This window comes from Polyodon spathula, chromosome 18 (assembly GCF_017654505.1).
Source record: "Polyodon spathula isolate WHYD16114869_AA chromosome 18, ASM1765450v1, whole genome shotgun sequence".
Lineage (NCBI taxonomy): Eukaryota > Metazoa > Chordata > Actinopteri > Acipenseriformes > Polyodontidae > Polyodon > Polyodon spathula.
The window spans coordinates 20,291,574-20,316,584 of record NC_054551.1 but is presented as its reverse complement, the minus strand read 5'-3'; the positions used below and the strand labels follow the sequence as shown (position 1 = coordinate 20,316,584).

Genomic DNA, 25,011 nt, shown 5'->3' with positions numbered 1-25,011 from the left:
ACACCTAAGAAACAATTCTTCCATGTATGCTAGATCTTTTCAGTAACAGACAAATTTCTCTCAGTTACTGAAAACATGTCAACATGACTTCTACTGTGATAAAAAAAAAAAATGCTACCGGACACATTTAGCTTTTTGCCAATTAGAAGAGATTATTTGATCATGTGACAAATTGCTCATGTGACATATTGTAATGTACGCAGGCAGACCACTGGGCCAATTAAATTGCTCTAAACTGTGTCAGATTTGAATACTGGTGTAATTTAAGTAATTAAAAAGAATGGGATTTGTGTGAAAAAAAAACTCTAAACAGTGTGTATTTTTAAATTTGGTGTATTTTTAAAACTTTAATCAAATAAACCTTTGTGTATTTTGGGGGGCTGGAGCCGTGACTCCTCCCCTGAGCTATCCTGCTAAAATATCTGTCAGTCAACCTTTAATTACCTGTCAGTCACCCTATTTAACCGTAGCCAGCTTCTTAATTCTCCTCTTGCTTTTCAGTTTGCGGTTACCACGCAGGCTTGCAGACCCAATCTTAAAACAAAACATTTGCTTTCAATCAGTATAAAATGACTACTCACCCGGGGCAGCTTTCATTTTCATCTGACTCAGATGAAGAATTTTTATGTCCTTCTGGCTGTCTTCTTTCAACAAATAATCCACCAAAAACAAAAAGAAAAAACTTTCAAAGAAATCAACCCATCCTGCTTCTCCTCTATATTACAATGCTGATGCTTCCATTCCTGCTTATCCAGCTGTGTCCGTTGCCATTCCTCTTCGCCACAATAAATGCATTAAACCTGAGGACGATTCTCCAGTGCAACTTTTTTTTTTACAAGGATTGGCCCATCGACAAACTTGTGAAAGCCTTTTCAGAAAAGATTGCCCGTTGAAGCAGGGTGCAATTGGGTTGCTTTATTTGTTTCATATTGCAATTCCATATCAGACAAGTCTGTCTGGCTTCCTAAAAAGCCTGAACAAACTAGTCATTTCACGCGCCGCCCCTTCTACTTTGCAAGCTTCTCTGGATTTCAGCATCTACAACCCCTCAGCTTTCAATTTCATCTCATCCTTCCTCCCATTTGCGTTATCAGATTTTTTATGGTATCAACCAACTCATCCATCCTCTATCCACCTCCATTTATATATTATTACTATATTACCTGATCGCTTGATGCGCTTGATAACAGGATCTCTCGCTTGAAACCGGAAGTCATTACATCCTCATTAGTAGAGCACCAGCAGCAGCGTTTGCCTCTCCAGCTGCTTCAGCCACGCACACACCTGTTCTCAAGCAGCCAATCTTGACTTTATCGACCGCCTGTACTTCGGGATCCTCTGCTGTTTCAGTAGTTAATTGCACTCTCTCTCTCCGCTCAACTGAGAGTCAACATTATTGAAGGTAAAGACGTTAATTTAGTCTCAATTCTTATTGCAATCTCAGAATTTATGGATCACAGGGTAGTTGACTGTGGAGATCTGTCTTAATCTAAAATCTCTGGATCCTTGGCTGTGTAAACTCTTGGAGAACTGTGCTTGTTTTTTTCTGTTTTTCGCAATCTCCTTTGTGAAGTTTGTGAAGCTTTACGTTCACCGATGACAAGAATTGGAATCATATTGTTGATCTCTCTGTCAGATATGGCAGTGCCATTTTTATGAGTATCGTAAAGCTTTTTCAGCCAAAGCATCTTCTCAGTTAGCATTGGACAATACACTGATTACTGGTCTCAGCCCGATAATGATCTTTAATAGATTCTTCAGTAGTCACTTGTGGTTTGTGCTTCTACCGCCCTTTCTAGCTCTGATGAGGAGACTGAAGAGGAGGCTGCTTTTGGACACAAGCTCAAATTATCTTCCCCTGCTCTCGACAACATTTTTATTTATCTATTTTATTTTTTAATTTTTTTTAGGAATTGTGTGCCTGCAGTTTCTCCTATTCATTCTTCAGCTCTGGTTGCTTTTTCAACAAGCAAAGATTCTCATGAAACATTCCAGCGGTAGATAATTTCCTCATTCTGCATTTCCAAAGGGTGCTGTTTTTTTACTATTTGTAGTTTCGTGGCAATGTTCATTCAGGTTCCTTCTGCCCTCTTTCATCTAAATGACATTCACTTTCTCCTCCGTCAGCCTCTCCAGCTAAAGCACTGAACTCTCTTCTCAGCAGTTGGTATCCCCCTCTCACAGAGGAAAACCATCGGTCCAGTTCACACTACTGAGTTCCTAGGAAAAACTATGGCTACTATTTGATTTGAAGCACGATTGCCTCCCGAAAAATTGGTATGCATTTGCTCTCTCATTAGATCCTTTCAGATCTCTCCTACAGCACTGGAACAGCCTTTCTTTGTTTTACGATAACTTCAGTGCTGCCCCCCATGACTTCTTACTCCATATGGATGCTTCTTCTGTTGGTTTGGTGGTATTCTCTTAATCAGTGGTTCTCAGATGTCTGGCCCCAGAAATAGGCAATGCTTGAATGCATGACAAACACTTCAAAATCCCAGGATACCATAATATTTTGCTTGATGCTTGTAGATCTCATCAACATCTATCCAAAAATATCTTTGGGTGATTTTTTGGAGTCTACCCCACGCAAGTTATTACAGCCTAAACTTGGTACAAATAGCAAAAATTCTAATTTCAAGGGGGTTTAATGACCAGTGGTGGGACCAAATGTTTTCAACAGAATTTGGAAGACTGGTACCTAAGGGTCTTACAGTAATACTTATATTTTAGGACCTAGTATTTTTTTCTGAAAAGCTCTATTCGTTACGAGTAGAACAAGGTCAAGGTCCCTTTCTTACTTTAGGTTGACCTTTGCAAGGTCACAGGTAGAAGGGGAAATTAAAAAAAAAAGGGGGCTATCATTTCTAAACTTGGTGTGTCAGAAAACCGAACGAGACGAACGAGCAACGAAATGTCCCTTTTCTGGTTGAGTTGGCATGGCAGGTTTTGTCAAGGACATTTATTTTTTATATGTTAAGGTTAGGGTTTTTTTTTTATTTTTTTTTTTTATTTTTTGAGAGGAGGGGTTGAATGAGCAGTACAATTTACTTTTAAGACATTGTCACTCTTTATTTTTGTTGGCTCACTGTGAAACCATTGCTATTCACTATTGGTCTTTGTGAATCTCTTGAAAGATGGGAAGGGAAATAAGGTAATATAGCTGCCAATTAAGAGGGTTCTAGGTGTTACAATGTGAGCTCATCAGTAACCTCTGATACAAGTATGTTGGACTGGCAGCAAACTAATGAAAAGGAAACAAATCTATTGGCTAGTGAAAGCGAAGTCTATTGAATGCACAATATTTGCTGATGAAGTATAACACCATGTAACATTTTTTTTTTTTTTTTTGGTTCCTGGGTAGTAAGTGTTATTTCCTAATTGCTTATGCCTCAAAAGTATAGAAAATGGCTATTATTCCCCACAAACTTTGCTTTTGTGACCAGGACAGTGATATTTTGAAATTTACCTATTTCCAATGAGAGAACGGTCTTTTCGTTCACATAGTCAGAAAAAAACAACATATGAATCCAAATTAACATGTATTTATACTAAAGTAATACAAAAATGACTACAAAAGATTTAGAAGTGAGTAGTTTTTTGAGATTTACGATTATACTGTAAATCACTTTCACGAATCAGCCCCCAAATGTAGTCTCCCATCATGTTCTCGTTATACTGTCCTTGGTAGCGGCATTCAAAGTCCAGTATATCCTGGTGGAAGTGCTCGCCTTGCTCCTCCGAGTACGCCCCCATGTTCTCCTTGAATTTATCAAGATGAGCATCAAGGATATGGACTTTGAGGGACATCCTACAGCCCATTGTGCCGTAGTTCTTCACCAGAGTCTCAACCAGCTCCACATAGTTTTCGGCCTTGTGATTGCCCAGGAAGCCCCGAACCACTGCGATAAAGCTGTTCCAAGCCGCTTTCTCTACTAGTGAGCTTCTTGGGGAATTCATTGCACTCCAGGATCTTCTTTATTTGTGGTCCGACGAAGACACCGGCTTTGACCTTTGCCTCAGACAGCTCAGGGAAGAAGTCTTGAAGGTACTTGAAGGCTGCTGACTCCTTAGCTAGAGCTCTGACAAATTGTTTCATAAGGCCCAATTTGATGTGCAGTGGTGGCATCAGCACCTTCCGGGGGTCCACCAGTGGCTCCCACTTGACGTTGTTCCTCCCCACAGAGAATTCGGTCCGCTGTGGCCAGTCCCGCCTGTGGTAGTGTGCCTTGGTGTCCCTGCTGTCCCAAAGGCAAAGATAGCAGGGAAACTTGGTAAAACCGCCTTGGAGACCCATCAGGAATGCCAACATTGCAGCCTCTTGATGCCATCTCAGAAAAATGCAGATATGTATCCACTTAGGCAGCTGGAACTAAACTGAACTGGTGGGCTTAAGGCCCCTGTATTTATACTACTATTTGTATTACTGGAAAGTTCTAGAAGTTACTCCAAGTTTACTCAGCACTGAATCTATCTGGAATGTTCTGGAAAATAGGTAAATTTCAAAATATCACTGTCCTGGTCACAAAAGCAAAGTTTGTGGGGAATAATAGCCATTTTCTATACTTTTGAGGCATAAGCAATTAGGAAATAACACTTACTACCCAGGAACAAAAATTGTGTTACATAGTGTAATTAAAAGCTTTATTTTATATAGGAAACAGTTTATTGATTGATTTAATTATTATTATTAATTTGTTCATATATAATCCTTTCTTAATCTACAATGAACACCTGCTTTATGTTTGTATAAGACACTGTTTAATGGCCAGAATGAATGAAAGGAATCCCACCCACATCCCCTACAAGAGTCCAAACGTAATCCCTCATTAATGGTTAGAAAGAACAGTTGACAGTGTCTACAGATCATGTGGTCATTTTCGACAACTGCTCTTGTTTTTTTCATTCCTCTTTCAAGAAGTGACCTCGGTAAGGCCTGTGACCCTATCCCACCCCCAACTGTCAGCAAAGGTGTGCATTTGTTACGTGCTCCCTCCCTTATGTGCTTGAGTAGTGTGTGTTCCTAAGACTAGAGTGCCTGAGAAGTATGACCATCAATCAGTCACCATCATTAACTCCTGACAGTAGAAACCCATATGATAAAGAAAAAATATTTAAATAAGCCAGTAAAAAGGATAATCCATCAATTGCAACTATAATACACAGTCTCAGTTTATGGGAAGAATATATTATAGTGGTGGACAGTGTACACCAATTAGAAGAGACAAATCTAACAAAAGCTTTAAAAAGCTTTTTCTTTTCTTTTTTTCCCCCCAATTGTTGTAGATAAGATAACCTGCTGTGCTGAAAGCTTGTATGGTGTCTGTAGACTTTATCACTCGGAATATATAGATTACAAACTATTTCAGTCAGTTTCTGTTTAAGGTCTACCAGAAGGAACGGAAATGTCATATTGTAAGATTAGCTCTAATCTTAACTTGAAAAAGGGATTTGTTTCATCAATACTTCTCTGTGTTAGAAGTTTTCTCACCATGAGTTGTTAATGTATTTTAATTTAAAACATTTTGACTCCCTGGTTACTTTTGAATGTCTTTCATCCATATCTATAAAAGAAAAGTTACTTTGCACACTTGTTAGCGTATTTCCAAGAGCCACATGAACATTTTAGTAAACCGTGGCAGTCTTTGAATCTACATTTTCAGTTATTATTCAAATTAAATCAAATCTGGCAGATGGTGAGAGGAGAAGGCACTAGCTAGCTGCAAATCTCCTGTTCTACCTCTGTGATTGCTCTGTCCACAGTGGAATAAAGATTCAAAGAAAATCAGTAATCATGACGGATGTCATTAGCATATTCCCAATAAGGGAGTTTTGGAGGAAAAGAAAAAGAACCTCCCAGATAATATGGAATGAAAAGGAATCATTGCAGCGCATGCATGCTCACAGCTGCTTCACAAACAGCACATTTGCTCTAATGTGAGAAAGGTGCATTTACCAACGTATAACATTTCTTAGAGGCTTTAAGACATGTTTTTCTTTATTTTTAAAAAAGCTCCAAAAAACAAAGTTTACTGAATGTTTTTTTTTTTTTTTTTTTTTTTTTTTTTTTTAAATAAAGTACAGTACACTCTTGCTAAAATGAACCTGTTGGGGTCCAAGCCTTTTGTTAGTTATATTGAGGGGTTTGTTATAGCGAAAGGACAATCAAAATGAGCGATAAACTGTTGGACTAAGTTAATGAGATGAGATTGTGAATAAAAGTAGAATTACATGTACCTGTTCATCTCATGTAAGCAGTATTTTGCCTTTGCTTTATGCTATTCGTTAAAGAATTAAAACGCAGTACATAAAGAAAAAATCCCGAATTGAAACTGAACATTTGTTCTAAATCAATCTGACAGGAATCATTTCAGAGGGCACCAAATCTTAATTCAACATGCACATCACGACAGAGATATGCCTGCGTTACTCCTTTTTTCAGCATTGTTGCAACATCAAATTATTTTCATTTGGGAGGCATTACACAGCGCACACTTTTTATTGAGACAAAAAGAGCTGCAGAGGTGGCATCCTGTGCGTACAAACCACGATGTTGACAGAGTGTGCTTATATTATCTTTTTTTTATTCGGGGTTGTGGCAAAGTGGTTGATTGTGTACAGGTGCAGGAGTGACGCAGTGCACAATTAACAGACAGAGATTTCTAATCCAGTTGGAAAAGGGATTTTATTTACTATAATCCTGGTCTGGTGACCAAACAATAGTTCCAGGCAATACACAACAATGTGTATTGCACTGGAAACAGACAAACAGGTCCCAAATAAAAAACGCACGTATCTTTCCCACAATCTACAAACTCAGTCACCAGTCCTGAGTATGTGCTGCAGTGCTCATGGCGGGTGATACAAGTTTATTTGTGACAAAAGTGAAGTGCTGTTCCGAGTTTTGTGCTGGCCGTTGGCGACAGCTCCGGAATGTGTTAACCATTTGATAATTACAAACAAACAATTATAGACAAACAAAACCAAACACTCACAGGACTTTTATCACTAGGTCTGTCACGGTCCTTTCAGGTTTAAATGCTCAAACCAAAACAAAGGAACAGATTACGATTATCTGTCCTTTTATGCTGTCACACATGAACCCTTGGTAAACGTGTGCAACCGCCTCTTCAATCTGCGGCCGCCACGTCGTTTCCCTTCCGGCTCAATGCGTTATTGCAACAGAGTTTCGTCCCCTTCCTAGCTGGGCAACTTCCTTTGAACCCTGGGAAAGAACTGTTAGGCCAGTCTGTCCAAGGAACTCTGTTCTCGCTGCTTAATGCCCTCACAGGTCGGGAGGGTGATTTACAAACAGGAATCATTGTATTTCTGTCACAGGGCCAGGTTCCTTATAGCCAAAGGTTTGTTATAATGAAGGGCACTGTAGCAAGGGTGTACTGCATTGTACAAATTGTGAATATATTTAATATGCCCCATTTCTTTTGCGTGGATCTTTTAAAACCTCTGTCAATCTATTGCTCAGGACATCAACTACACACAAACAAGTTATCTGAAGGAAGCTGCTTCTTTTATTCCAGAATGGTTGGCTATAGTACAACCTGTTTTACGATTACATTTTATTTATGGCGTCAATATCCTTTAAGAATAAAAACAACTGTAATTAAGTCTGTTTGCTTTGGGCATTTTAGGCAATCTTAGGATTAAGATATTGCAGACTGTGTGTGTGTGTGTGTGTGTGTGTGTTTGGTGCTATAAAGATAGATAATAGGTAATTCCAGGCTAAGAATAAACGTAAACTTGCATAAGACGAGTAAAACAAAGAAGATCAAACAAACAAGCAGAGCACAATAGTAAAAAAAAGAAAAATATATAATTCAATAAGTAATACCTCTGTTTAAACTTTTTAATGATTCTTTTTCCCCCATTCGTAAATAATGGGTTTAAAGCTGGTGCAGTTTAAAGACCTTTAGACAGAGCCAATTTTATTCTATTTTCAGTCATGTTGTAGAAACATAACACAAAGTCGATGCAAAGGAACAAAGAAATGGTTGCTGCCTAACTTATGTTATGCTTGTCACAGCAGGAGACACACAGTATTGACAGCTCTTGTTTTTAAGGAAAGATAAGCTAAGGGTGACAGTCTTACCACTTTGATTGTACCAGCGGGAGACAGATGGTTAAAAATAAATAAATAAAAAACACTAACCACTATATATTTTTTTTTTATTTTAGTATTGGACCTAAAGTTTTTCAGGTAGTGAACAGATTGGATTCATTTTTCAACTACCAAATGACCATCTTGGACCCCTCTCCAATAGCAATCTATTAAACACCAATAAACTCCTTTATCCTTACCAAGACGGCAGAAACCATTAATAAAATTTCTGTCACATGCACATCACTCCATTCTCTTAATGAAAATAGTAGCAACCATTAATTACACTTTCTGTCACATACAAAAGACCCCTGTGATTGTTCCACGGCATCATGGTTTTATAGCATTCATTCACCTAGTGACCACCTATTCTGTGGAATCTGAATATGAATGCTTGGCTTACTATAGTTACAATGAGTTCTTGCTTTCTCATCACACATTGCACTGGACGAGCTTACCCAGGCAACAAACTAAATATTTTTGATTGATAGTGAAAATGATGATTATGAATATGGATAGGGTTTGATTGCTTCATCCATCTTAATCAGCATTTGTTTTCCTTCTGAATAATGTTGATGATAATAATGTTTAAATGCTTTTCCATATTTTCATGCTTTTTTCCTGATAACAGTAGTTGAATCATTTTCACTTGATTAATTATAGTAAAAACATCACAGCATGTTGTGGTGTTATCCAAAAAGATTATAGGTGCATCAAGCCTGTTTGAAAAATTTACTCTTTACCTGACAAGTTGCATTTACAACTGGACTGAGTTGAAACTCACAACAAAAGTCAGCTTTTATTTTATATATATATATATATATGAATTATTTTATACACTGATGCACAATGAAAATGCAACAGTCTAAGTTTTACATCAATAGCTCATTGGGCACATACATAATGTTATTTACGTATACAGGTCCCTGACTAACATGCAGGACAGCTAAGCTGTTTACCTGACATATAATACGACAACAAAACAGTACTACAAATTTATATAAAACCAAACGTAGGTTTTACACAGACCTTACGACTTCGAGTCGGGCTCTTTAATCCACAGCAGCAACAACACTGAGCAAACTGGCTGCTTTCCTTAAATACCCTGCACCTTCTCTAATTTCCAGTGATAGCCAGGTGCAGGGGATAATTAAGAATAAAACTATTAACAAAATTAAACCAAAAGCAATCATAAATAAAATGTGCATTTTCACATGGTGTTTTTGGGGGGCAGGGAGGAATCTGACCCTCACCCTGCCACTTTACACTACACTATATATATATATATATATATATATATATATATATATATATATATATATATATATATATATATATATATATATATATATCAGATATGTACTCTTGCTGTTCATCCCGATAGTTCAAACAAATCTAATATAGTATTATTAAGGCAAAGCACAATTAAAAAAATCAATAAACAGGTTACCTGTTTTGCTATGACATTTGAAAAACAGCAGCTGCTTTCTGAAATTTGCAGGCTCATTGCCCCTTTGGCTTTTAAAGCCTTCTGCAGTTCATGGATCAAAAGACAGTGAGGTCATTGCGTACCATATTTCATAATAGCTAAGAGATATAGTCCAGGGGCCATATTACAAAAGCATCCTAAGTGACATTCTTATCTTATTTTCAGAGATAGAATGTTCTAACTACAAGTTTAGTAGAGTTGATATTACAGAACATGATCTCCTAACTTATTTTCCTATCATAATTTAAGATAGGAAATAACATATTACAGAATGTTCCTAACTTGGTCATTTCTTAAGTTTCTTTCTTAAGATTTAGGACTTGGGGGAAGCTTTTCTATCTGTCAGTTAGAAAAAGAAAATTGTTAGTTTGCAAGATCTGAACAAACCATGCAAAAAACAAAACAAAAAATGATGCACATTTATTATTGTTGTGCTTTAGATTTTTGGTTTTGTATTGCAAATATTTCTGGGCATTTAGGTCTTATTATATACGGCATATTGTATAGTGATCCATAATGATCCATTTGTATATTTGGGTATGTGTAACGTCTTGATCTAGCCCCACCTCCCGAGGTGGTGGTTCATGTTATGCAGTTATTGTTGGTGATTATGGTTATTGATATTTAAAACTTTACTGAGTAATAAGATATTAAGTATTATGTGTTGATTCTGCTGTGTTATTGTATTATAAGCAGCAGCTCATTTATGAATGTAACTTGAAAAATACAAGTTTGGACTCTAATGTACAAAATTATATTACTGTACACACTTTCTTTCACACCGGAGGCACAAACATATCACAGTACTGTTATTTTAGCTTTACTTTAGCCTGTGAGATATTGTTGTGTGTTGGCATTCTGAATTAAAATAAAATTGTGTTCTTTACTGAACTTGGATTAGCATGGCTTAATTTTTTTATTATTTTTTTAAATAGTGGTATATATGATTTGTTGTTAACTAGATTTTATTGTAGATTTTTTCTGCGATCAAATCCTTATTCTCTTCCCGAGTAAAATTTAGAGCCCTGCCTTTCTTTGCCACAACTCAATTGAGTTTAGCTGCCATAATTTAAAAACATGTGTATTCTGGTGACAGTTACCTGAAGCTTGAGCTATAACCTGCTCTATTCAGACTCGATCAGTCGTTTATGGATAAGATTGTCGCGAGATAGGATTTTCTTCCTAAGATTTTCCATACTTAGGAAATGCTTCTGTAATACCAAGTTAGGAAAAATCCTATCCGAGCCATGAAAGATAAAGCAAGTTAGGAGATTGTTCTGTAATACGGCCTCTGTTCTCTAGACGTCATTTGCTATACAGCAGACAAGTAAATTACAAGGTTTTACTTGTTGGCGTAATAAACTATTGCTGGTTGTCTGACGGCAGACAAGTTGTTTCTAGTTGTAGTTTAATCAGCTTGACTCTAGGTTATTTTAAATAAGGAAGCCCCTTAGGCAAGGAAAAGTGAGGACTTTCTTATGTTTTAAGCCGTTAAAAATCTGTTAACCCTCTAAAGGAGGACAGTTTTTATACTACTGCTTTTATTTGTGTACAAGATTAGCCATCTCTTACGTTCTTACCCTTTATAATGCTGAACATGGTCCAACTACCACAAATGTCAGAAATGTTTTAAGGATTTTTAGTGAGGACTTTGATTTACTACACCCTGTCTGTAGTCATTTAAATTGATACCACAATGATAGCTGAGGCCCACCCTCAGCTTAAAAATAAAAAAGAAAGATTGCACCCTTGTGTTGCCCCAGCAACTGAAGAAAAGCTCTCCTAAGTTATGAGGTGTGGGCTTCCCTCACACTGTTGAAAACAATGTTGTAACAGTTAGGATAAAAAAAAAAAAAAATAGGCCCACAGTCTAGAAAGTGGAAAAATACTGAATGAATTTCATCCTTGTACCAACTATTTTTACCGGAATAAAATGTGACTGTGAAGAGCTGCAAAGAAAATAATAAGCAGCAATGTGTGAAAATGTCATAGATCTGAAAAACAAGCTGGGCTCTGGCAAGCCCAGCTAGAATTATGGTGGCTTTCCTCTGGCCCCCAGTTGTGCTGCTCTTATTGAAGCACAACATGTCTGTGTTGTTCCATGGAAGTTATTTTGTTCCATCTTGGGAAACTGTTTCAAAAGAAAAATATAAGTGGTACTGAGAAGGCTGCTTATTATAGCCTGTGGGAAAACATTCAGCGGTTTCTCTGTGTAATTCTGGCTTGGAGCGGTGCCACTCCTTATAGTTTCTCATTGTGCCATATCCTACCATGCACTCTTCAGAACTGGTACCCTATGAGCTTAGCTTCCCTATAATTTACATGATTTTAAGCTGCTAATCTGTTTTCATTTTAACCTGTTATTGCCACATTGTACCCAATTAGCATAGTTTCCCTCTGATTTACTGTATTTGAACACAATTTCCACTGTGTTCTTTGCTATATATTTTATTGCTATAGATTTTTTGTTTCCCTGAAGCTTAATTATAAAGCATATTTTGAAGTTTTATATTAGAGAGAGAGAGAGAGAGAGAGAGAGAAAGAGACACACACACACACACACTGAGTGTACAAAACATTAGGAACACCTGCTCTTTGCATGAAATGGACTGACGAGGTGAATCCAGGTGAAAGCTGTGATCCCTTATTGATGTAACATGTTAAATCCACTTCAATCGGTGTAGATGAAGGGGAGACGGGTTAAAGAAGGATTTTTAAGCCTTGACACCATTGAGACACAGCTTGTGTATGTGTGCCATTCAGAGGGAAAATGAACACGACAAAAGATTTAAGTGCCTTTAAAAGGGGTATGGTAGTAGGTGCCAGGCGCACCAGTTTGAGTGTGTCAAGAACTGGAACGTTGCTGGGTTTTTTACACTCAATAGTTTCCCGTGTGTGAGGGCCATTGCTCGATGGTACACCACCCAAAGGACATCCAGCCAACGGCAGGCCAGTGGTCGAAAATGGCTCATTGATGAAAAAGGCCACGAATTGTGCAGAGCAACAGACTGGCTACAGTTAGTCAACTGACAGTCCAGTACAATATTGGTGCTGAAAGACCCATAAAAGAATGCACAACTCATCGTACCTTGACATGAATGGGGTATGGCAGCCGACGACCTAATAGAGTTCCACTTTTTTCAGCAAAACACAAGAAACTGCGGTTGCAGTGGGCTAAGAAAGAAAATACTGGACACTGGAGGATTGGAAAAACATTGCCTGGTCTGAAGAATCCCGTTTCCTGCTGTTTCACGCTGATGGGAGGTATGGAGAAAACCACATGAGTACATGCATCCATCATGCCGCCTGTCAACATTGCAGGCTGGTGGTGGTGGTGGTGGTGTGATGGTGTGGGGTGTGTTTTCATGGCACACATTGGGCCCCTTGATAAAAGTGGAGCACGTTTGAATTCCACAGGATATCTGAACATCATTGCCAATCAGGTGCATCCCTTCACGGCAGCAGTGTATCCATCTACTAATGGATTTTTTCAGCAGGATAATGCCCCATGCCACAAGGCTAGGATTGTCCAGGAATGTTTCGACGAACATGACAGTGAATTCAGCTTACTGCAATGGCCTGCCCAGTCACCAGATCTCAATCCAATTGAGCATCTGTGGGATGAGATCCACTACCAGCCAACTTGACACAACTCTGGGAAGAGTGCCTCTTAACCACTGTACAAAAGGATTGTGTATCGTGAATTTCTTCTTCCGAGGTCATATCCACTCATACTTCTCACACTGAATGGGTCATGGCAGTGCATCACAGCACACAAGGATCAGATCCTGCATACTGAAATAATATAACAAGAACAAAGAATTTAAAAACGCCAGCCCCGGGAGTACACTTCATGGCTTCACTGACTAGCTGGCCTGATTTTATTAGCAGTATACCACTTTCGACCTGAGAGCATATATGTGATATCTGACATCTGAGTTAGATGAACCATATATTCAGAGGGAGTGCAGATTTGTAGCCTGGCTGTTCCAAGTTGCTGCTCTTCTCTGGTGATTCACATTTGCCCTGGCACACCCATGGGTTAAAGCAGACAAAATGATCATGGACTGAGTCGCCTCACCACGGTACATTGGTCCCTACTGCCAGGTGTTCGTTGAGCTCAAGCAGACACCTGCAGGCCTGGCCTTTGTTCTCCAGGGCCATTGCTCGCTAACATCAGCTGTCAAGCTCCCAGTTGTAAACAGACAATTGGCTCGCTGGTGGATGCAGAGCAATAAAACATTTAAATAATGTTGGCTGTTTATATATATATATATATATATATATATATATATATATATATATATATATATATATATATATATAGATACAGGAGTTTGTAATAAAAAAGTGTCCGGTCAGTGTTTTATTTCTGAAGTATCAGGTGCAGTTTGCTGTTACCTTGACAGCAGAATTACTTACAGTCTTTACAGCGCTGTGTGCTATAAAAGTGTACTTTAATAAACCTTGTGACATTCATAATACTTGAGCATGAATTAAAAAAGAAAAATGTAATAAGGTAAAGCCACAATGCCCAGCTGGACACTGTCTAAGGATATAATATTCCTACCAGCTTGAAATGAAGAATTCTGTTATGAACTGAAATATCAATCAATATCTTTCGGGAATAACAAAGTGAATGCTTGTGACCACATTGTATGATGAAAAAGCTGCAGACATTTGTCAGCTCCCCAGGGTGTCAGACGACTGATACCAACTGTTGAGATTAATGTTCAAACAGTGACTTGAAGGCTTATGGACTAAATGTTAGTAGAAGATACAATGGTATTTTTTTTTTTTTTCAATACTGGGTAATTGTATTTATAAAGAATCTTAATAAAGGTATCAATAAATCACTCTAAAGGGGAAACACCAGCAGAATGAATAGGGTCCAAGTTATTTAAATCTGCCCCGTTTTGCTCATTAAATTACCCCATAAAAACATGTATAATGTTGAAATCCTATTTTCACTATATATTTCAAGTGAATTACTTTTAAAGTTAAGCATTAATAAAATACACTTTTTAAACATGTATCTTGTGAAGAATTAATTTTGGACATGTGAAAACATTAGTGTTACAAATGGCTAAAAGAATATACATGTAATACATTCCAAAAAGTTTAACATTTTACAGAATATAGTATGTACACAGAGGTAAATACAAGTTACAATGTTCAATGTCATTCTTTCAGTGCTTTGCCAAACCTGAACTAGCATGGAAAGAATTGAACTAGGAAATAAAAATAAATTTGCCATACATTATCTGAACATTTATTACTGTAATAAATGTTCAGATAAAAAAAAAAAAAAAAAAAAGGTAACACCAAAGAAAAGGCATGTTCTAAATAAATTCTAATAGTATCTGTGTGTGTGTGAAATTATCCAGTGGGGCAAGAAAAGTATATTGTGAATTTTTATTGAGTATTCTTAGAGTATTGTCTTTGTAAGCTTAACTTGCCTTTCTAGCTTTGTGTTCTTACTGCTGTGCAACTGTATGGTGTCACACAGAACACTGCAGGCACCAAGTGTCACATTTCATGATGCATATATTTTGCATCTGATTAGCTATTTAGCACTGCATTGGAAGGTTTAGATGGTTCCTAAGAATCTATTATAAGAGCTGCAGTTGAGACCATGAAAGTGTTTTTAGTTAGTTTATGGAAATATCTGCGTATAGTGGCCATTATCCAGACTGTATTAAAATCTTGCAGGTGCCATTTGTGAATAAAGTATTAAAAACAAAGTAAATAAATCTGAGTGCCTTTTTATTTCCAGGGTAATTTGTTTTTGGTCCCCAGAAGAATAAATTAGTGCTCAAGACTTGTATAACGCTGTGCGAGTTCAGCTTGGTAGAATGTACTTTTCCCATGGGTGATCAGTGTTACCTGGTTTGGTGTTTGTGAAATCTGTAGCATGATTTAAAAAAATAAAAGACCTGTTTTAACTATGGCTAGTAGGAGAATGATGGAAAGAAATATTAACGCTATCGTTTAATGTAATCCAATTTGCACAGGCACATCTATTTAATGGTAACATACAAGTGGCAGTAACATGAAGCAGTGTAATAAATGTAATTTAATATAAAATCCTAGCAACTTTGAAGGCGGTGGAGGGGTTTGCATACAGTGGGTGCTAAAACAATGCCAAAATATTGAAGTTGCACAATTTAATTCATCCTTTGGAATAGCTCATTTATAAAGTCCAATATGTCATTAAATTGACATATCATTCATTTTCAGCCATTGAAGCTATAGATAAAAGAAGCAGATTTCTCCTCCTTTTTTATCTCACTCATTGATATTGTTGTTCAGAATGGGACTAGCCTCCCCATTCTCTAAGCCATGAGCCCCTTTTGTTCAAACCTTACACCCTGGATTCTTACCATTTTTCTTTGAACTCAACTATATTTTGCCTGGGAAAAACGTTTCTGTAAAGGCTGACCGCTCTTCAGGTCTTTGCAGTGTGTCAGTGGAATGTAGATGAGCATGCCAGTTTGGGGCATTCTGTTTCATGTTGACTAAGACCTTGGAGTGCACTTCAGGTCCCACTAGTCCACAGCAGCGCCTATTGTGGCTGTCAGCCTTTTTTCCTCCCTAGTTACTTTTTATTAGGCTGATAAACTCTTGAATTGTTGAAAAGCAGCTGCTTCGAGGAGGATTTAGCCGATTCTCATGGTGCTTCTTGTACACTTGGGAGCATTTTTTTGTCCAAGCTTTGCAAGTTTATGACACTGCATAACCCAAAACCCAATTGATCCATACCAAGCAAAAACTGCCTCAATATTAATAAGCACTTTTATTCATTACACTATGATCAGGAAAAATGTACTTTTATAAGAATTTTTTTTTTTTTTAGCGACTGAGCTACTTAACATAACATGCATATGTAAATAATTTGTTTTACTAATTGAACAAAAGTCTCACAGGCAGACAGCGGGATGTACTTTCAATTAATCTGCATGGAAGATTTACTCTGGCTTTTGTTTTTAGTACAATGAAATATAATTAAAGTTTAATTATTTCTAAATATACAAATACATTTATTACGGATGCTTTTTAATGCGGCATCAACCATTTTTTTTTCAAAGATTCCTGGATTTTATATGTTTACATAGATATTGTTTGATGCCATTTTTATTTCTGAGGGTTATAATAGCCAAGACTTAAAACTACAATATAAATTAGATATTACCTTGCCATTTCCTTTCTGAAGTTAATTACATGTCCCTTCTTAGCACATATTAACACACATTTCACGTTTCATGTCTTTCTATTACCCATCATTTTAAAATCTATTTTGCACCATTTCCACAACCAAAATGGACCATAATGATACAAAACACAACCTGGACATCATAAATTCTCCAGGAATCGATTGCTTGCCTTGGAATTTGTCAGACCTTTGCAGCTATGCATCAATAGACTTTACTGCAATATAGAGGTCTTTTATTCATAGTTCAGCAATTTACACCTAGCTCAGGTCAGACTCACTGCTTAAAAGTGATGGCAAAAACTAATGTAGCCTGTAAATTTTATTGATGCAGCCATAACTGGAACATAATTTATTTAGAAGCTTACTCTGGCATATGCACTTTCCCAGTTTCTAGGGTGCATATATATATATATATATATATATATATATATATATATATATATATATATATTATATATATATATATATACATTTGTATTGTATAGTGGGGTATACGATATATGACTAGTTATAGTATAAAGTTGTGGAAGATTTATTTTAGCTACTATTAAACAATATTTCTATATTCTATAAACTGTGTTATTGCTGTTATTGACAGCAGTTACAATATTTGCAAAAAGAAAATGTAAATGTGACAGATATATTCTGAAGCCTGTTCGACTGTTGTGTTGTGTTTTTTTGAAGATGGTAATACTTCAATATGGCTTGAGCTGGTCGAGCACTGATGTGACAATAAGCAATTAATGTTAACACTGATTATGTAGCTTATTTAAACAGGAAGCTGATACGGTTGGTTCATCAACAACTAATTTCAAGGAAAATATTATACTTCTCAGTTCATCTCTTGTATATTCCTGGCACGTCTGTATAACATCACGAATAAGAGATAGAGCAGATCCGAAATTTGTGTTTAGTGAGCAGAAATTAGGAATTTGTTTTCTGGTTATTAATGACATATCCAGTAAAATTATTATGAGGCTTCAGCAGTGTGGAAGGGGTGAGAGGTATATCAGATTTAAAGACAGGTGGTGAAATAAAAGAACTAGTCCAAATTAACAACATTTGAGGATTGCTCAAAACCCCAAAATAGATTTCATAAAATGTGTGCTTATTATTAACATTGCACTACAAGGCCTTATTTGGCTTTTTTTTTTGTTACATTTATGACTTCTTTGTCTACTACTTCTGAGAAATAATGTCATATTGTGATCTCTTAACTCTTTGACCCCTCCTGCTTCACAGTAGAATAAGTATTATTTTAGAACTTCATTATAGAGAAACTGAACCATTCAGAATGATTGCAAACATCGTAAAATGGTAATTGATAGGCTAAAAAAGTATGGAAGTGTCAATACAGTTTAATAACTGGTGAGCATTTTTTTCAGTGGGCTCATAATAACTGCTCATTAACACCAGCAACAGAGCATGACCTCAGCATGAGCTGTTAAAGTCGTTAAATTTAGTAAGCCCCTGACAACAAGCACCCCAACCCTATGGTGGGCATTAAATCATATCACACACAACCCCATGCATTATTCTCTATGTAAATGACATCTTGGTGGAGATGGCACAGTACAACCCCTTCAAAAAGCCCTTCAAACTCATGAGTTGTAGAGTGTTCTGTATTACTGTATGCATCCTTAGCCAATGAGGATGCTCCGTTCACTCCAAGACCTTTTTTTATAGAGGATGTTTCTCACAGTGCAACACATTAAAATGCTAACATTCCACAAAACAATTTTGTTTGATTGTATTAGTACACATTAAGTATTGGCAATTGTCTGCACTATAATCCTACGTTTGCAATATATTGCTTTCATGGTCCCATTAGTTGCAGAGCATTTGATATAATTGGTTAAAATGAAAAAAGTATTAGTTTTTATTTATTTTTTCACAGTAAGTATCCTATAGGTCAAGGTTTGAATGATGCTCTTTGAAATTCTAATAAAAATTCTCCCTAGTTTGTAGATGCTTTAGTTTGTAGAGGATATAGTATAAGCTTTACAAATGAAATATATTGTATTTCTATTTTGTATAGAAAAGCCGAACTATTGACCAGTTTAGCCAATATATGTCCCTAGATGGCTTTCGGTCACACAGGGATATTACTTATCACTGGTCCAAATAATACTCTCTATTGAAGACCTCTGGAAACATATTAAAATGAATGTTTGAAATGTGCAGTCTGTGGAATAGATCTGAATGGGTGAATTAGCTTAGACATGTCTTGACAGAATATTTCAAAACCTTGACACAATATCAGCCACTGATGTATTTAGATGTCACAGAAGCAAGACTTTTTTTTTTGTTCTTTTCTAGGTTAATGGATCTATTGTAGTTCAATTTTTTTTTATAAAGAAGATGGTTGGCTCTTTGAAGAAACACATGTAGAGCAATAATTTGTTTTGTGACATTATTTATTGATTTTAACGATAACAGCTGTTTTAGACATCCCTATACATATCCTGATTGTTCAATTTCTATCGATCAATTCAAATGTGCATTTGTTATGTCCTTAATCTCAAAAGTATGTATTTCTTTCTGTAGCACCTACACATTTGATCCATCATAAATGCAGTAGACATTTCTAACAGATTTACCAATTTGGAGACAAACATTAATCACTGACTTGAGTAAGAAGGATAAAAGCTAAACACTTGCATATATGTGTGGCTGAATAAAGGGACTATTCTATAATTGAAAATAAATAAAGGAAGTAAATCAGAAACAGACATCACAGACTATAGATAATACTCAACAGATTACCTCATGGTACTATCTGGTATTTAGGGTATGTAGGGTTAACACTCTCACTATAGATCTAGGTATATGTACATATTAATCAATTTGTCATTGTGTGTGTGTATATGTAATATGGGAAAATATCTTTGTGAGTGGCCATAGCCTGAATTATAATACTGACACTGACAGATTTTTTTATTCAATTCAAGTGTGTTAAGATGGTGATGTTAACCTGAATCAGTTATATTCTAGACAGCCTTTTATTTCATTAAAATGTGTTTATTATCTACATAATTGTAGTCATGGATTTCTTGGTATTCATGTTTTCTGGAACCAATTACAGTCGTATATGTCCAGTGTTGAGAAAAACATTTAAGCAACAGTCTCTTTATATTATGCAGTACTTTTATCTGTTGTACACTAACATACCACATATGTGGTATGTGGTTGAAAGCAGGCCTATGCTTTTATTGGAATTACAATTATATGTGTTTCTAGTAGATTGATATAATGTTATGAATTGTATCACTGACTTCCATATGGAGCTAGATATTTTATTTCTAAATTGTTAATTTCTGCTGTTTTGTCTCTTGTTGAATTTGGACCTGGAGGCCATTGTCGTTTTATTTTGGTAACGTAGCAACTTTGATGGGATGGCTGCTTTGTTGTGTTCTGGTAACATAATTTATTTTGAATAGCTGAAGTCTGGCAACTGAACATTTGCAGTCTGAATGATAAAAAGATAAGAAAAAAAAGAAAGTTAAACTGTGCTTTTTTAAGGGAATTGTAGTTAAACACATTATTTTATACCTTTCATGCCAAAGCACTGAACAATTATTTAAAAAAGGGGTGGGCTAGTAGTTTGTTTTAGTTAATAGTATGTTGTTGTGTGTATTGGTCAGTAGAAAATAAAGCCTATACCCCCCTTGCCCATTACTGGTTAAGCAAATGTTTCCAAAGCAGTAATTATTAATAATTTTCATGGATAACCATTTTATTTACCATATTTATATATGATTTACCATGTTCGTGATTTACTAATGCTTTATTACACTTATGCTTTTACAATTTTTACTCATCTCTCTTTATGCAGTTTAGGGATTTTATTGTGATAAAAATTTCTGTGTTTGAGACATTACCAGCGTTTGCAAATCTCCTTGACACAATGAAAGTGCTTTAGCTCTAGCAGCACGAACAGCCTGTCCGCAGTCTGTGCAGTATTATTTCTCATGATACAGTTGACAACAGGGTACTGATAATGTCTTCCATCACAGTTAAATAAAGAAATGCTGAGCAAAAGCTCGCTCCGAGCTATAAAGAGAAGCATTCGTTGTTGGAACTTGGACAGCACATGAAATTATTAACATATCTGATCATAGACAGATTGGAAACAGATGCAGTTATACCTGATAACTTCTAAACAGCAAAGCACAAGTTTCAATGCTAGCCTGGTATAAACCTTTTTTTTTTTTTTTTTTTTTGTCTGTCACACAGTAATATTTAACAGCTTTATTAAGCTGGCTGTTAGTTGAAATTCCCATTGAGCCCTGAGATTTGATAGAAATTAATATGGACAGCAAGTGTCAAAAGCAATAGGCTCTTTTCAAGTGATCAGCAGGGCAAAACAAACAAGTGTCACCAATGAAATGTGTTTGTCTGAATAGAAGGTGAATTTATAGTGGCCGAGTTAATTTCTAGAAATCTCTTAAATCCATTCACACTGGACGCATTAGCATTGCTGTATTTCCCTTATTTGTATTCAACCCATTCAAGTATAGGACAGATAACATGGTTTGTGGTGATATAAGCAATGTTATATTTGTTTTGTTGCACTTTAACGTTATAATAGTTACAACACAAATCACGTATAGCTGTAATGTAGTGTAATAATTAGATTGTATTTGAATATTTTAATGACCATGGGTTGATTTCTAGAGGCAACATTTCTAATTTACTGAAAGAATCTGGGCTCTGTAGAGTAGATAGTTCTTCATAAGGAACTCATTTACGGTTGAAACTGAATAAAAGCAGAAAATGAAGACCAGACTTAACCAAAGATAAGGAATAATCCACAGCAGATTTACCCGTTGAATAAGGTATTGTGAAACGGATCCGTCCTATTGCTTGTACAGTTAACCAAATGCATCTGTGGTCAGCGTGTTGTGTGTATGAGTGCAGACAAGCTGGGGGTCATTAACCCAGAAGTGGCAAGTACAGGCTGGATTATAGTACATCGAAAACATGAAATATAAACACTGACGACTGTGTTACAAAAAGCTTCAGAATCAGCTGCCACAGTGACCATTTACAAAGCAGCAAACAAAAAAGTGGTATGTGAATGGAAAACAACTATTCCAGTAAGTGAATACATTACAGTGCTGTTGTTGACTGTCATTCAGCCATAACCCCCCTCCGAACAGCAAGCTATGAAAAAACAACATCTTTTATGCTTTGTACAAACAGCAGCACGGTGTTTGCACTTTTAGAAACCAAACAACAAATGTGTTTACAGTTTGAAGATAGAGAAGGGAACAGTTTGAGATATGATGTTTGCTAAGCTAAGGTCAGTTTTTATAAATATTCATTTACACTATTATGAATTAATAAGGCTTGTTTGCCCACGCCTTGTTAGTTTAAATGTGTTATCTGTCAGCGATATGGATAATTAATGTCTAGCAAGTTAAAAAATAAAAATAAAAGCACAGTCAGTCTGCTTATGTTGGTTGTTTCTATTAATTTTAAGTTTAAAACAATGTTTATTTATTTTTTTATGGATTTATCTCTGTTTATCTTCTATTTTAGGTTCAAATATGTGCTGACGGGGCCCTGACCTACGTGTATATGAGTTTTAAAAACAAGCTGTTTCTGTGTCTGCACAAGAGACTTTGCATTGCTTGAAACCACAAAACAAGGTAGGGTTGTAGATTTTTACTTGGGTTCCCTAAAATCTCTGTGTTTTTAACCTGAAGTCAGATTGTAGGTACAGAGTCAACAAAGTTTGCACAAGCAGTTCTGGAGCTTTTAACCTCATCTGTTGGAATGTGCCACGGCAGTGCGTCACATAACATGCTATAGCTGTTGTAACAGTACGTGGAGGCCCTGCCAAGATTTATGTTTACAATTAGCAATGCAAGCCTCAGCTTTTACTCAATTTCAGAAAGTTGTTCTGAAATAAATTAAAGTGTCTATCGTTATCAAAGCCACTGTCGGTATCTCCATTTTGTAGTTGTGTGGACACAATTATGAGATTTTGAAACTGACAAATCCATTTTTGAAAAATGTCCTTTAAAAAGACAGTATTGAAAGACCTGTCATTCTTTTGATTTAATTCCTGTTACAACATCCATTGTAAAGGGTGAGTGTGAATGATAGCTCACTGCACATGGTACCTTTGTGTACAAACAAGAGCCTAAATAGAAATTCTCAAGCTGCTGTGAAATTTAAAAAAAAAAAAAAGATACCCCCCCCCCCCCCCCCCCCTGAGAGCCTTTGGGTGATGAAATGAATTATAGATCAAATATGTAGAAAAAAATAAGTCCCACTTTTTTATGATGAACTGTATAAAGCATTGTCAGTGTGCAGGCTAATTTAGCAGTCTGTTGCAAACAGAATGGTTAATTCTTTAGAATTCTAGTTATTAAAGACTTCATCCAAGCAGACAAAGGAGATTTTAGGTCTCATGCTGTTTTATTTGGCACCCCTTGCAGTACAATAAAATGCACGGCTGCTTTCATAGTTTTGTTTGTTTCGCTGTTCTAACTGCTTTGCGTGGTTCCAGAAATGCTTTCATTTTACAATTCCTTTTTGGAGTTCAAAGATAGAGCTCAAAGATTCAGTCTATAATCAGATCATTATTCCTCATGCTCTTTCATGTCTGTAGAAATAGACAGTAAACTAACAAAGTTCTGGGTTCCATTAAAATAATACGTAATAGTATGTTTTAAAATGTCCCCTTTGGTCATGTATAATGTTATATTTCCTAGCTATACTAAACTTTATAATTCATACAGTATGTTTTTTTTTTCCAAGGTACTGTCCACACTATGCCTTTAAACCCTATTAGTTGCCTTTAAATCAGCTTAAAAGTGCTAAATACTGTTTGCGTCTACTCTACGCAGCGTTTTAATACCACCTCAGGGGGTAGTCTCAAGTCCAGATGTAATTAGATCGCATCAGGTAGTGCCATTGATCAGAAGTGTGGATGCTTTAATACCTAACTACATTTTTTGTGTATCCTCCAATATCCCAAAATGATGTGATATGTTTAGGGAAATATTCAGGGCAGGCACCTAAAGGACTTGCTATCAGAGTACACTACGCACTAGATGTTAATTTTTATACTTATATTTATAAAAAATAAAAAATAAATCTGTTAGGACATCACTGTTAAACTTGTGGGGAAAGTAACAAAAGCAGAATGTTAAATTAGGCAACTGCAAAACATGAAATGCATGTTAAAAGTAGGATCGGGGGTGAACAATTCACTTAATTTGTTAGCTCTGTTTGAAATAAAATTAAGGGGACCAGAAGTAGGCTCAAGGAAAGATATGAAGATTTTTATTTATTTATTTATTTATTTTATTAATTATGAAACAATCACCTGATTAAAAATAAAACCCGAAAACTTGATGTCCTACTTATGCGTTTGTGTGTGTGTCAATGTATGTATTTACTTTTCCCTAAATATTTCTTTTTAGCAATATTGACCTTTATTAATGTGGAGCATACCACACACTATTGTATACATTTCCACTGTTCATTGCGCTGCTAGGAACTGTAACCAAACTATTCTAATAGTGTTTGTACGCATTAAGCCCACAAAACATAAAACAGTACTTCAGTGTGGACGCTTTGAGCTGGATTTATTAGAACGGTTTTGAGTACGGTTCTCAAGATGGGTTATGTAGTGTGGACATGGCCAAAGTCTTGTCAGGGCAACTTCTTGTAATATAAACAATTTTACGCATTTCAAAAAATGATATTAAAAAATTGTGACCGACAGGAAATACGTTTACCAAGAAAACCAAAAGCCGGGTCACATATGGGGGTAATAAAATATTATAAACACCTGCAATGTATACTGTAGCAGATCATTTTGTGTAAAAGATTTGGTTCTCAAATGATTATGATTATGCGCAGTGAATCCCAGAATTGTATTCTGCAATCTATCAAGGTTACACCCCCTGTTGCAATATAAAAGATCTGCTTGTTGCACTTACTTAGCAAGCTGTATCCAAGACTGGTGTTCCAGAGCGCGCATTGCTGCAAACTTGCTTGAAGTAATGAAACTGGTTATCAGTGAGGAATGGTCACTTATCACACTAGAACACACCTTGGAGGCTTGCCACATCAAATTAGCTCTGTCCTTGCTTCCTCTGGTGGTCCTACACCCAGTCTTAAAGCAATATAGTTTTTCCAAGCTCTGATTGTCCTAAAATTGCATTTACTCAA

General features: G+C 36.3%; 1 long non-coding RNA gene across 1 annotated transcript in view; it reads left to right on the top strand.

Moving 5' to 3' along the window:
• LOC121330791 overlaps positions 1 to 22,467 on the top strand; it is an 83,314-nt gene extending 60,847 nt beyond the window's left edge. Inside the window, exon 3 of the long non-coding RNA XR_005951893.1 lies at positions 22,363 to 22,467. This is a non-coding gene — a long non-coding RNA (uncharacterized LOC121330791). The remainder of the gene's footprint in view (positions 1 to 22,362) is intronic.
• Positions 22,468 to 25,011: the final 2,544 nt, after the last annotated feature.